Source organism: Nicotiana tomentosiformis, chromosome 4, assembly GCF_000390325.3.
Source record: "Nicotiana tomentosiformis chromosome 4, ASM39032v3, whole genome shotgun sequence".
In the NCBI taxonomy this organism is placed as follows: domain Eukaryota; kingdom Viridiplantae; phylum Streptophyta; class Magnoliopsida; order Solanales; family Solanaceae; genus Nicotiana; species Nicotiana tomentosiformis.
The window spans coordinates 96,145,432-96,158,178 of NC_090815.1; the positions used below are offsets into that span (position 1 = coordinate 96,145,432).

Here is a 12,747-nt window from a genome sequence, read left to right on the forward strand (position 1 = left end):
GTTGTTTTTCCATAGTAGTACTGTTTTTCTTTCTCAGTTCAATATATTCTTGTTTTCAGTATCTTATCATTCTTTTTTCAACTTTTTCTTATAATATATATATATATGCAAGAGTGTTTATAGATAGTAGAAGAAGATTCAAAAGTGCACCTTAGGATAAAAGAAAAAGAATTGCGATCTTACATTTAACAAGCTTCTTTTATGCATCATATTTGTCATCTAAAACGACCAATAAAGTATCCATGATTTTAGATAAGGCACATCAATCTCCAAATCAAGTTTGTCTTACACATAATCATGTTTTTCATGTATAATGTAATTCTAAATCTCGCAAAATCCTATTATTTTGGAAGTTATCAACCAATTGAAGTTTTGTTTTCTTAGATATCTATATGTACCCTTCTCTACACCCCCCACGCCTAAGGACACCAGCTCAACAGTTTATTTTCTCTTCAGTCCTCTTCCCTGTTTCTTGTTATGGATATTTCCTTTTGATAGTCTGCTGATCAATTCATGTTAGTAAAATGACTTTGTGTTAATAATGACTTTGTTTGTTCACTTTTTTAAAACGCATGGACTAATAAACACCATTCATATACTTTCACTAAATATTCACAAACTGCCTCATCCATACAATGGAAGTACGCAGCAGCTCTATTTCACTTGACCTTAGAAATCACAGGTTTTGTATTTCTCCACCAATCCGAAAGAATGAATTATACTATGAAATGTCCCTTTTGTAAAAGTCCTCCCATTCATTCTAGCCGCACAATCAGTCTTTCCTCAGTCACTCTTTCCTCACAGTCACTCATTCCTCACAGTCACTCACCACTCGGCACTCGCACTCGGCACTCAGTAGATACCTGCGCTCACTGGGGGTGTGTACAGACTCCGGAGGGGCTCCTTCATCCCAAGCGCTATATCAAGCCAATCATGACATAAATCAATGAAACATGTTGTTGCGTGTACCACGATCCCATAAATATCCTCACAATTAGGCCCTCGGCCTCACTCAGTCATCAACCTCTCCAGTCTCTCGGGCTCTCAAAAATCATGATAATCAACCCAAAATGATAATATGATGTATTAATAAATAGTAACAGAGACTGAGATATGATATGAAATGAATAAACATGACTGAGTATGAAATTACAATTTGAACATATAATTCAACCACTGAAATGACCCCAGTGGGTACCAATAATAACAGCATATGTCTAAGCATGATTTTTAATATGAGTCTCAGCTCAATTTTCTCTAACACATAGAGAATGTACTGGTATGAATAAATTATTCAACTACACAGTTCCATGGAATTTGACCAAGTCACAATTCCTATACGCCCACTCGCCCGTCACCTAGCATGTTCGTCACCTCAAAACTAATCACATAACACATAATCCTGGGTTTCATACTCTCGGGACCAAATTTAGAACTGTTACTTACCTCAAATCGTGTAATTCTGTATTCTGCAATGTCTTTGCCTCGTGAATTGGCCTCCAAACGCCTCGAATCTAGCTGTAGTTAGCTGTATGTTGGTGTTTGTTAGAGTGTCTGTTTTTTGTTACTATTGTTGTTGTGTTGCTGCTTCTCCTTCTTCTTACTTTTTTTTCTCCCTTTTTTGTACTGCTCTGTAACTTTTATTTCTGGAGACTAACCTGCAACCCTGTTGTGCATAGCTATAACAATCTTGATACCAAAATTTAACCCGTCAATGAACCTCCTCACGTTCTCAACCTCGGTAGGAATCAGCATGGCGAGATAGCTCAGTAAATCTCATCTCATACTCGGTCACAGACAAACAATCCTATTGGAGGTGCTCAAGCTGGCCACGCATCTCCTCCCTTCTCGTGAGTGGGATGAACTTCTCTAAGAAAAGATGTAAAAATTGATCACAAGTAAGTGGAAGTGACCCTACTGGCTACGCTCATATGACTAGGTCTTAAATATTAATGACCATTACTATTGCTTGTGGCCAAGACAACTGATTTTTGTCTACAAAGATACCAGTTTGTTCCTATTTAGCATCTATTACGGCAAAAACTGGCAAAAAAATAAAATAAAACTTACTACATTCTTTTTCTTTTAAGCTTGCCAATTGATACAATTGGTAGTGAAATAAAATATTAATGAAGTTCAAGGCCTAACTGGTATTACTAATTTAATGGAGGGAATACCTTCTAGGGGCATATCAAAAAGCAAAAAAAGTGGAAAAGCTAGAGAATCTCCTATAACTAGGGGCCAAAAAAGAAACTCACAAACAACCCTTAATATTCCGAATCATGTTTAAGTTGCTTAATTGGAATATAAGGGGTATGAAATCCCAAGCTGCTACAGAAAGATTAATCTACATGGTTAAGCTTCATAAAATCTCTTTAGTTGCTATACAGGAACTATTTATGCAAGAAACTACTATTGACTTTTATAAAAATATTTTGGGTATGCAAGGCTGTTTTGCAAACTCTAGCAATAAGATTTGGGTTTTCTGGAGTGCTAATTTGATTTGTAATGTTTATGCTAACCATGCTCAATTGATTACATGTAAAGTTAGGCCTTACAACTCTGACCAAGCTGCTCTCGTCTCCATTGTCTATGCTAAATCTAAGTCTGCCGGAAGAGAGGAACTTTGGGAGTATATGAGAACTTTTGCTACTACTGTTTCTATCCCCTGGACTGTATGTGGTGACTTCAATAGCATCATTAATGCAGAAAAAGATGGAAGGTGTTCCACATAGACTTGGTAAAAGTCTTCCTTTTATATAATGTCTGAATGAATGATTGTGGTTTAATAGATATGGGATACTCAGGGCACACATTTACTTGGTGTAATGAAAGAAAAGGGCAGGAGATCATATGGAAAAGGTTGGATAGAATGGTCGCTAATAATGAGTGGGATATACATTTCTCTAAAACATCAGTTCAGCACTTGACAAGATTAAGCTCTGACTATTGTCCAATTCTCATCACTGCCGAAAAGGATGATGGGAACTACATCAAATATTTTAAGTTCTTAGATTTTTGGGTGGATCGAGATGACTTCAAAGATATTGTTAAAACAACAATGGGAGGCTGATATTACGGGTAACATCTTTTGGATTTTCATCAGAAAATGAAGAAGACTAGCAGAGCCCTGAGTGAGTGGTCTAGAAACAAAATTGGGGATATCTTTGTTAAAATTCAACTACTAAAAAATGAGGTGGATGAATGTGAGACTAATTATATGAATTCTTTGAACCAAGAAGATAGAATGAACCTCAATAAAGCCAGGGCCGAATTACTGATCCATCACAAGATGGTTGACACCTTTTGGAGACAAAAAGCCAACCTCAAATGGCAACTTGAAGGTGATGAGAACACCAAATGTTTTCATAGCGTGGTCAGAGGTAGAAGGAAGAGATTGTATATACATAGAATTAAGGTTGGCGACCAATGGATAGAAGGAGATGATAATATTGGGCAAGCTGCTGTAGACTTCTACCAACAACTCTTCAGCCAAGACAACAATGGGATTGATATGAGTATCATGGATGTCATACCAAATGTTATTACAACAGTAGACAATGAGATGTTGTTAGCAGAACCATCTCTGGAAGAAGTTAAGAGGGCTGTTTTTGATATAAATCCAAATAGTACTGCAGGCCCTGATGGTTTCAATAGTATGTTCTTTCAGAAAACATAGGAGATCGTCGGTGATGATATAGTTCATCTGGTGAGAGCTATTTTTAATGGAGAGCAAATGCCTAGATTCTTCACTAACACTTGTTTGATCCTAATTCCAAAGATTGAAGCGCCCCAGTATTTCTCTGAATTCAGACCTATTAGCCTTAGTAATGTTTCCCAAAAGATAGTTTTTAAAGTGATGAATGAGAGTTTATCTAAGCTACTCCCCAGAATTATTTCTCAAAACCAAAGCGGTTTCATTAAGGGGAGAGCAATTGGGAAAAATGTTCTTCTTGCGCAAAAGATTATACATGATATGAGAAAACCTAATAAGGGAGGTAATAGCCTGATTAAGTTAGACATGAACAAAGCCTATGACAGACTATCATGGCATTTTCTTGGCACGGTTATGAGGAGGATGGGCTTTGCAGAACAATAGATTCATATTGTCTGGAACCTTTTATCCAATATGTGGTATACAGTGGTAATAAATAGTAAAATATATGGATTCGTCAAATCACAAAGGGGAGTAAAACAGGAAGACCCTCTATCTCCATCTCCCTTTATTATTGCTGCTGAGGTTTTATCAAGGATGCTTAATAACTTATATATTAATCTTAAGTTCATTGGTTTTACTATGCAACCAAATGGACCAAAGATTAATAATTTATCTTATGTTGATGATATTATAATTTTTTGTGCAGGAAAAATATCAACTTTACAACTAATTATGGATACTATAAGAAAATATGAAGATAACTCAGCCAACTTATCAATAAGGAGAAAAGTTGTTTCCTGATGGACAAAGAGATCCCTTCCAAGAGAAAATATATTGTGGCTAGGAACTTGAATTTTCAAGAAAAAGAATTTCCCATCAAATATTTGGGATATCCACTATTTTATGGGAGAAAAAAGATTGAGTTCTTTACGAAGATGGCCACTAAAATCATCCAAAGAATAGGATTTTGGCATGCTAACTTATTATCTACAGGTGGCAAAAAGACTCTTATCAAGCATGTTCTAAGTGCAATACCTCTTCACTTGATGTCTATTTGCCAACCACCAAAACTATTTTAGCACAGATTGAAAGAGTCTTTATAAACCTTTTCTTGGGAAACTTAGAAAATAAACAAAAATATCACTGGTCCTCATGGAAAAGATTGTGCTTACCAATTGAAGAAGGAGGAATTGGCATTAGAATTCTGCAAGAGATCTCAGATACCTTCTCAGCTAAACTTTGGTGGCAATATAGAACCAGAGAATCTCTTTGGACTGATTTTATGAAGGCCAAATACTCTCAAAGGATCCACCCAATGGCCAGAAAATGGAACTACTATCACTCACACACTTGGAGAAGGATGATGAAAATCAAACACAGAACTGACCACCTAATTCTTTGGAAGATAAACTCTGGCAACTCAAATTTTTGGTAGGATAACTGGTCTGGAATGGGTAAGCTGGCTCAATTTGGAACTGCATCTACCTCCACAAAGAATCAGGTATCCTCTTATATCTCTAATGGTAATTGGAATAATCTTAAACTCTCTTAAAACCATCCTTTACATGTTGTTCATCAAATTCAAGGAGTTAAAATTAACTCTCCCAACATAAAAGACCAACCAATATGGACTGCGTCAATAGATGGGAGATTTAGTTGTAACTCATCTTGGAGAAATATTAGAGAAATTCACAATACTTCACTGATTAATAAGATGACTTGGCATCCAAGATGCCCGTTTAAAATTTCTTTCTTCCCTTGGAGGCTACTTAGACATAAGGTCTCTGTAGATGGCAACCTAGGCAGATTTGGCACTCAATTGGCCTCCAAATGTTCATGTTGCATTAGTTCTAGCTCAGAGGATGAAGATCACCTGTTCATGAACATCATGGTTGGTAAAGCGGTGTGGATCTTCTTCAACCAAATGTTTCGTAAGAGATCATAACAATATTAGGCAGAGGGTCATTACTTGGTGGATGAAAAGTGGTCAAAATGCTTTACAAAAATTTGCCCTACAGATCCTACCTGGCATAATTGTTTGGCAAATTTGGAAAGCTAGATCTAAGAGCAGATTATAAGGGATTAGGATGTCCTCCGGGAGGATAATCCTTTACACTACCCAGCAACTCAATATTATTGCTCACAAATAATTCCCCGCAGTGCCTCCGTTTATGAAAGGGAAGCATTTCTTTGAATTAATTGATATTGCACAACATGCAATTCATACTAATTTTGTTAAGTGGTCCTCCCCACACAATGGATGGATGAAATTGAATTGCGATGGATGCTCTAAGGGCAATCCAGGCCCTAGTGGAGGAGGAGGTATTATCAGGGATGATCATATCATGGGAACTTGATTAAGGTGTATGATATATCAGTTGGCACGAATACTAATAACTTTGCTGAAGCTTTATCATTGAAATACGGTATAGACTGGTGCATTCATAATAATATAAAAAAAGTTAAGGTGGAAAGTATAATGATCCAACAGGTCATTTTGAATTTTAGACCCCGTTCTCCTAAATAAAACTCTTCATATGTGATTTTATAAACTTATGAGTTGCGGGGATGGTTGGTTCGAGATTTAGAAGTGTTCAGGTTGAAATCGGAACACTTGGTTCCTTAAGTTGGCCTTAAAATGCTAAGTTTGACTTCGGTCAACATTTTGAGAAAATAACCCTGGAATAGAATTTTGATGATTCCAACAGCTTCGTATGGCGATTTTGGACTTAGGAGCGTGTTCGAAATTTTATTTGAAAGTCCGTAGTTAAATTAGGCTTGAAATGGCTAAAATAGGAATTTAAGCTTGGAAGTTTGACCGGGGAGTTGACTTTTTGATATCGGGGTAGGAATCCAGTTCCAAAAATTTTCATAGCTCTGTTATGTGATTTATGAATTGCGTGCAAAATTTGAGGTCAATCGGACTTGATTTGATAGGTTCCGGCATCGTTTTTAGAAATTGAAAGCTTCAAAGTTTATTAGGCTTTAATCTATATGTGATTCGTGTTTTTAGTATTGTTGGATGTGATTTGAAGACTCAACTAAGTCCGTATGATATTTTAGGACTTGTTGGTATATTTGGTTGAGGTCCCAAGGGGCTCGGGCATGTTTCGGATGGTATTCAGAGTATTTTCCTTCATTTGGGCACTGCTAGTAGCTGCTGATTTCTGGTATTTTAAACCTTATTCGCGATCGCGAAGATTGGGACGCGATCACGTAGGCTTAGTTGAGGCAGTATTGATTTTGTTCTTCAGAATCGCATGAGGTCAACCGCGATCGCGTAGGTTGGGCCAGTCTGTGCATCGCGATCGCGTGGCATAGTTTGCGATCGTGTAAGGTTAATTGAGGGCTGCTGAGTTTTGTGCTTTGCGATCGCGTGAAGCGGGATACGATCGTATAGCTTTGAGATTTTGTGACTCGCGAACGCGTGAAGAGGGTTGCGATCGCGTAGAGCTGGGAACTCTGTGCTTTGCGATCACGTGGGGATATCCGCGACCGCGTAGAGTTAATTTGGGCAGTGAAAATTTGTGCTTCGCGATCGCGTGTGGATGTTCGCGTCGCGAAGAGTAAAAGCCTGGGCAGAGAGTTTAAGTTCTGAAAATGGGACTTCGTCCCGTTTTCCATTTTTAACGATTTGGAGCTCGGATTGAGGCGATATTTGGGAGATTTTCAAAGAAAACATCGGGGTAAGTGTTCTTAACTCAATTTTGGTTAGATTACCCGAATCCATCACTGTTTTTAATAATTAATTGGTGATTTAAGTTGGAAAAATTTGAAAACCCTCTTGGATAGATTTGAGGGTCGAATTATTATCGGAATTTAGTCATTTTGGTATGGTTAGACTCTTGGTTGAATGTGTGTTCACATTTCATAACTTTCGCTGGATTCCGAGACTTGGGCCCCACGGGCAATTTTTGAGCTAATTTTGGATTTTTATTGAAAAATGTAGTATTTTCTTATGGAATTGATTCTATAAATTTTGTTGACTGTATCGAATTAATTATGACTAGATTCGAGTCGATCGGAGTCAGAAAATCGAGAAAAAGGCATACTACGTGATTAAATTGGAGCAAGTCGAGGTATGTGACTTACCTAATCTTGTGGGGGGGAAATTTTCCCTAGGATTGGTATTAATTGTAATGTGATGAAAGTCGTGTATACGAGGTGACGAGTGTGTAAACGGGCTAAATGTAAAGGATTATGTTTTTAAATTGTGTAGATCATTGTTGCATATTAATTAAATTAATAAATATTGTTATATTCTCCATCATTGATTTGATTTATATACTTTAAATTTGCTTGACCTTTTTTCTGCTAATTGTCTTAGCTGTTTAGTTGGAAATTGGTTTCTTTTATTCTGTGCATTATTTGAAAGTTGATTTTCTTTAAATTAAATATTATTGATATGAAGTATTTGATATTTCTTTTTGGTATTGAAGAAACATAGTAAAGATTATGAAATATTATTTTACTGAATTATTTATTCCTGAATATTTTTGTAAGATTTTCGTACTCATTGTGATGTAGCAGTGAGCTCTTTATTGTGAAAAACTATTATTGATGATTTATTTTGGCATGAGCCGTGAGCTCTTTATTGTGGAAAAATATTGTTGTTGAATTATTTTTGGCAAGTTAATTTATTTGAGCACTTGAGGTGCATATTGTGATATATTGTGATATTGATACGCATGCGGTGGTATAAGGTCTGGCTATTGAAACACATGCGGTGAAATAAGGGTGGCTTGATACGCGTGGCTAGTAGGGAAACTACTAGAAGTCATGCAGTGTGATAAGGATGGCTAAAATGCGGGATGCTATTTCGGAAAAAATAATTTCTTTAAAATAAATTGTGAAGGCTCCCGCGGTGAGATAAGGAAAATGAGATATTGTGAATTTATTATGACTTGGGACTACGAGGCGGTACCTCGGGAATGCCCTTGTTGATATTGATTTATGGCCGTAGTTGCCTTTGATTTTGTTGTGATTTTTTTAAAGTTGAAAAGAAATTTTGTTTTGTTTCACGAGGTATTATTTGCCATTATTTGTGTAATTAAATGGCGATCTACTACTTGATTTATTTTCATTGTCATTTGATTTTATTATATTGTGAAATATTTTATCATGCCATTTATTATTATTTTCTAGTAGGGCCTGACCTCGTCACTAGTCTACCGAGGTTAGGCTTGGCACTTACTGGGTACCGCTATGGTGTACTCATACTACGCTTCTGCACATCCTTTTGTGCAGATCCATGTACTTCTTACAAGCCCAGACATCAGTAAGTACCTGTGCACGGAGACTTCGAGGTATATCTGCCAGCGTCCGCAGACTCCAGAGTCCCCTTCTATTATTGTTATGTTGCTTCCTTATTTTCTTAGACTCTCTTATATAGAGACATTGAGGATAAATTCTTAGAAGCCTGTGACTTATTTCTACCAGGTTTTGGGAGTTGTAATTATGTAAAGTTTCAGATTTCTATTTTTATTCCTCATTGATAGGCTTACTTAGTCTTAGAGACTAGGTGCCATCACGACATCCTACAGAGGAAATTTGGAGTCGTGACAAGTTGGTATCAGAGCACTAGGTTCATAGGTGTTATGAGTCACAAGCAGGTTTAGTAGAGTCTTGCGGATCGGTACGGAGATGTCTGTAATTATCTTCGGGATGCTATTGAACTGTTAGGAAAATATTCACTTCTTTGATTCCTTATAGTGCGCAATTGTTGAATTAAAAGTTCTAAACCATTATATTTCTATTCTCTCATAGATGGTGAGGACACGCACAACTGGATCCGATGATCAGATACCATGTTGGAGCCGCAAGAGGCCGGGGTTGGGGAAGAGGCCGAGCCAGAGGCCGAGGAAGACCACATGGTGCAACCAGAGCACCTACACGAGCTGCTGCATCAGAGCCACTAGTAGCTCCAGTTGGAGAACAGGCACCTGAGATGCCTGTTACTACTCCTGCACTTCAGCAGACTCTTGCCCAGTTTTTGAGCATGTTTGTCACTCTAGATCTGGCAGGGTTAATTCCACTTGCTCCTGCCACATCTCAGGCCGGGGGAGGATCACAGACTCCCGCCGCCCGTACTCCAGAGCCACGGGCCCAAGTTGACCATGCCCCAGAGGTTATACCAGTGCATCCAGTTGTTCCAGTTCGGCCTGAGATTAGGACAACATTTGTAGAAGGGGAGCAACTCAGGCTCGAGAGGTATAAGAAGTACCACCTTCCCACTTTCAGCGGTTTAGCTTCATAAGATGCTCAGGGTTTTCTGGAGTAATGTCACAGTATCCTTCGTACTATGGGTATTGTGGATTCCAGTGGGGTTTCTTTCACGTCATTCCAATTTAGAGAAGCATCCTACCAGTGGTGGCGGGCATATGAGTCGGATAGTCCGACTGAGGCAACTTCACTCACTTGGACTCAATTTTCGGATATGTTCTTAAAGGAGTATGTTCCTTAGAGTCTTAGAGATGCATGGCGCACAGAGTTTGAGCAGCTGCGCCAAGGCTCTATGACCGTGTCAGAATATACGGTCTGATTCAGTGATTTGGCTAGGCATGCACCAGCCTTAGTTGCTACTGTTCGAGAGCGGGTTCACAGATTTATTGAGGGTCTGCACCCTAGTATCAGAAACAGTATAGCTCGAGAGCTAGAGATGGACATCACATACCAACATGTGGTGTCAATTGCTAGGAGATTGGAAGGTATGCAGACTCGGGAGAGGGAAGCTAAGAGACCCCGAGATTCTGGCACATATAATAATTCTCGTACCCCCGTTGCAGCCCGTAATGGTAGAGGTTATGTGAGCCGTCCTATTCATTCAGCACTTCCAGCTTCCAATGGTATTCCGGCTACTCCCAGACCTCAGGTTCCATATTATGCACCGCTAGTGTCCACTGTACCTCCTGTACGGGGTGCTTTCAGCAGGCAGTCTAGTTGATCAGGCCCGAGCCAGTCCCAGCAGCCACGACCTCCGAGGGATTATTTTGAGTGTGGTAGTACTCGTCATATTATGAGAGATTACCCTAGATTTAGGAGTGGTGCACCTCCACAGATTTCTCAGGCCCCACCTAATCCACAGGGCCCTCAGGCTTCTCAAGCCATGATTACTGCACCAGTTGCCACTTCATCTACACAGCCAGCCAGAGGTGGAGGTCGGACAGGCAGAGGTCACCCTAGAGGGGGAGTCCAGGCCAGATATTATGCCCTTCCTGCTAGGACAGAGGCTATTGCATCCGATTCTATTATCATAGGTATTATTTCGGCCTTTCATAGAGATGCATCAGTCTTATTTGATCCAGGCTCCACTTATTCTCATGTGTCATCTTATTTTGCCCCGTATTTGGGCGTGTCACGTGATTCCTTGAGTTCTTCTATTTATGTATCTACATCCGTGGGTGAATCTATTATTGTGGACCGTGTGTATCGGTCGTGTTTAATTGTTATCAGTGGTTTTGAGACCAGAGCTGATTTATTATTGCTCAGTATAATGGATTTCGATATTATTTTGGGCATGGAATGGTTGTCACCCTATCATGCTATTCTTGATTGTTACGCCAAGATGGTGACATTAGCTATGCCAGGTTTACTGCGGCTATAGTGGAGAGGTACCTCAGATCATGTTCCTAGCAGGGTTGTTTCATTTCTTAAAGCTCAACGAATGGTTGAGAAGGGGTGTGATGCGTATATGGCCTATATGAGAGATGTTAGTATTGATACTCCTACCGTGGAGTCAGTTCCTATAGTAAGGGATTTTTCTGATGTATTTCCAGTGGATCTCCCGGGTATGCCACCCGACAGGGATATTAATTTTGGCATTGATTTGTTACCGGGCACTCAGCCTATTTCTATTCCAACATACCGTATGACCCTAGCAGAGTTGAAAGAATTAAAAGAACAGTTACAGGAGTTTCTTGATAAGGGTTTCATTCGGCCCATTGTATCGCCTTGGGGTGCTCCTATCTTATTTGTAAAGAAGAAGGATGGTTCTATGCAGATGTGTATTGATTACTGCCAGTTGAACAAGGTTACAGTGAAGAACATGTATCTATTGCCACATATTGATGACCTATTTGATCAGCTTCAGGGTGCCAGGGTATTCTCTAAAATTGACTTACGTTCAGGCTATCATCAATTGAAGATTCGGGAGCCATATATCCCGAAGACTACTTTCAGGAATCGGTACGGTCATTACGAGTTCCTTATCTGGATTCTTTCGTCATTGTGTTTATTGACGATATTCTGGTGTATTCCCGGAGTCGGGAAGATCATGAACAGCACCTGAGGACTGTGCTTCAGACTTTGAGAGAAAATAAGTTATATGCAAAATTTTCAATGTGAATTCTGGCTCGATTCAGTGGGATTTTTGGGCGATATAGTTTCGTGCGAGGGATTCAAGGTAGATCCGAAGAAGATTGAAGTAGTGCAGAGTTCGTCCAGACCGTCCTTAGCTACGGAAATCCAGAGTTTCCTAGGTTTAGCAGGGTATTATCGCCGATTTGTAGAGGGTTTCTCTTTTATTACTGCACCTATGACCAAATTGACCTAGAAGGGTGCTCCATTCAGGTGGACCGAGGAATGTGAGGAGAGCTTCCAAAAGCTCAAGACAGCTTTGACTACAACCCCAATATTGGTATTACCTACAGGTTCAGGGTCTTATACTGTGTATTGTGACATGTCGTGTATTGGTCTCGACGCAGTGTTGATGCTAGATGGTAGAGTGATTTCCTACACGTTCAGACAGTTAAAGGTACATGAGAAGAATTATCCGGTCCATGACCTTGAATTAGAAGCTATTGTTCATGCCTTGAAGATTTGGCGGCATTATTTGCACGGTGTCCATTGTGAGGTCTACACCGATCACCGGAGTCTACAACATCTGTTTAAACAGAAGGATCTTAATTTGCGGAAGCGGAATGGTTGGAGTTGCTTAAGGATTAAGATATCACCATTCTCTATCATCCTGGGAAGGCCAATATAGTGGCCGATGCCTTGAGTCATAAGGCGGAGAGTTTGGGCAGCTTAGCATATTTATCGGTAGTAGAGAGGCCTTTAGCCTTGGATGTTCAGGCCTTGGCCAACCAGTT

General features: G+C 39.3%; 1 long non-coding RNA gene across 1 annotated transcript; it reads right to left on the minus strand.

Moving 5' to 3' along the window:
• Window positions 1-1,114: 1,114 nt before the first annotated feature.
• LOC138909028 (uncharacterized) lies at window positions 1,115-6,078 on the minus strand. Its single transcript, XR_011415525.1, has 2 exons — window positions 4,831-6,078; window positions 1,115-1,869 (listed from the first exon to the last, which is right to left on the minus strand). It is a non-coding gene; the product is annotated as an uncharacterized lncRNA (long non-coding RNA).
• Window positions 6,079-12,747: the final 6,669 nt, after the last annotated feature.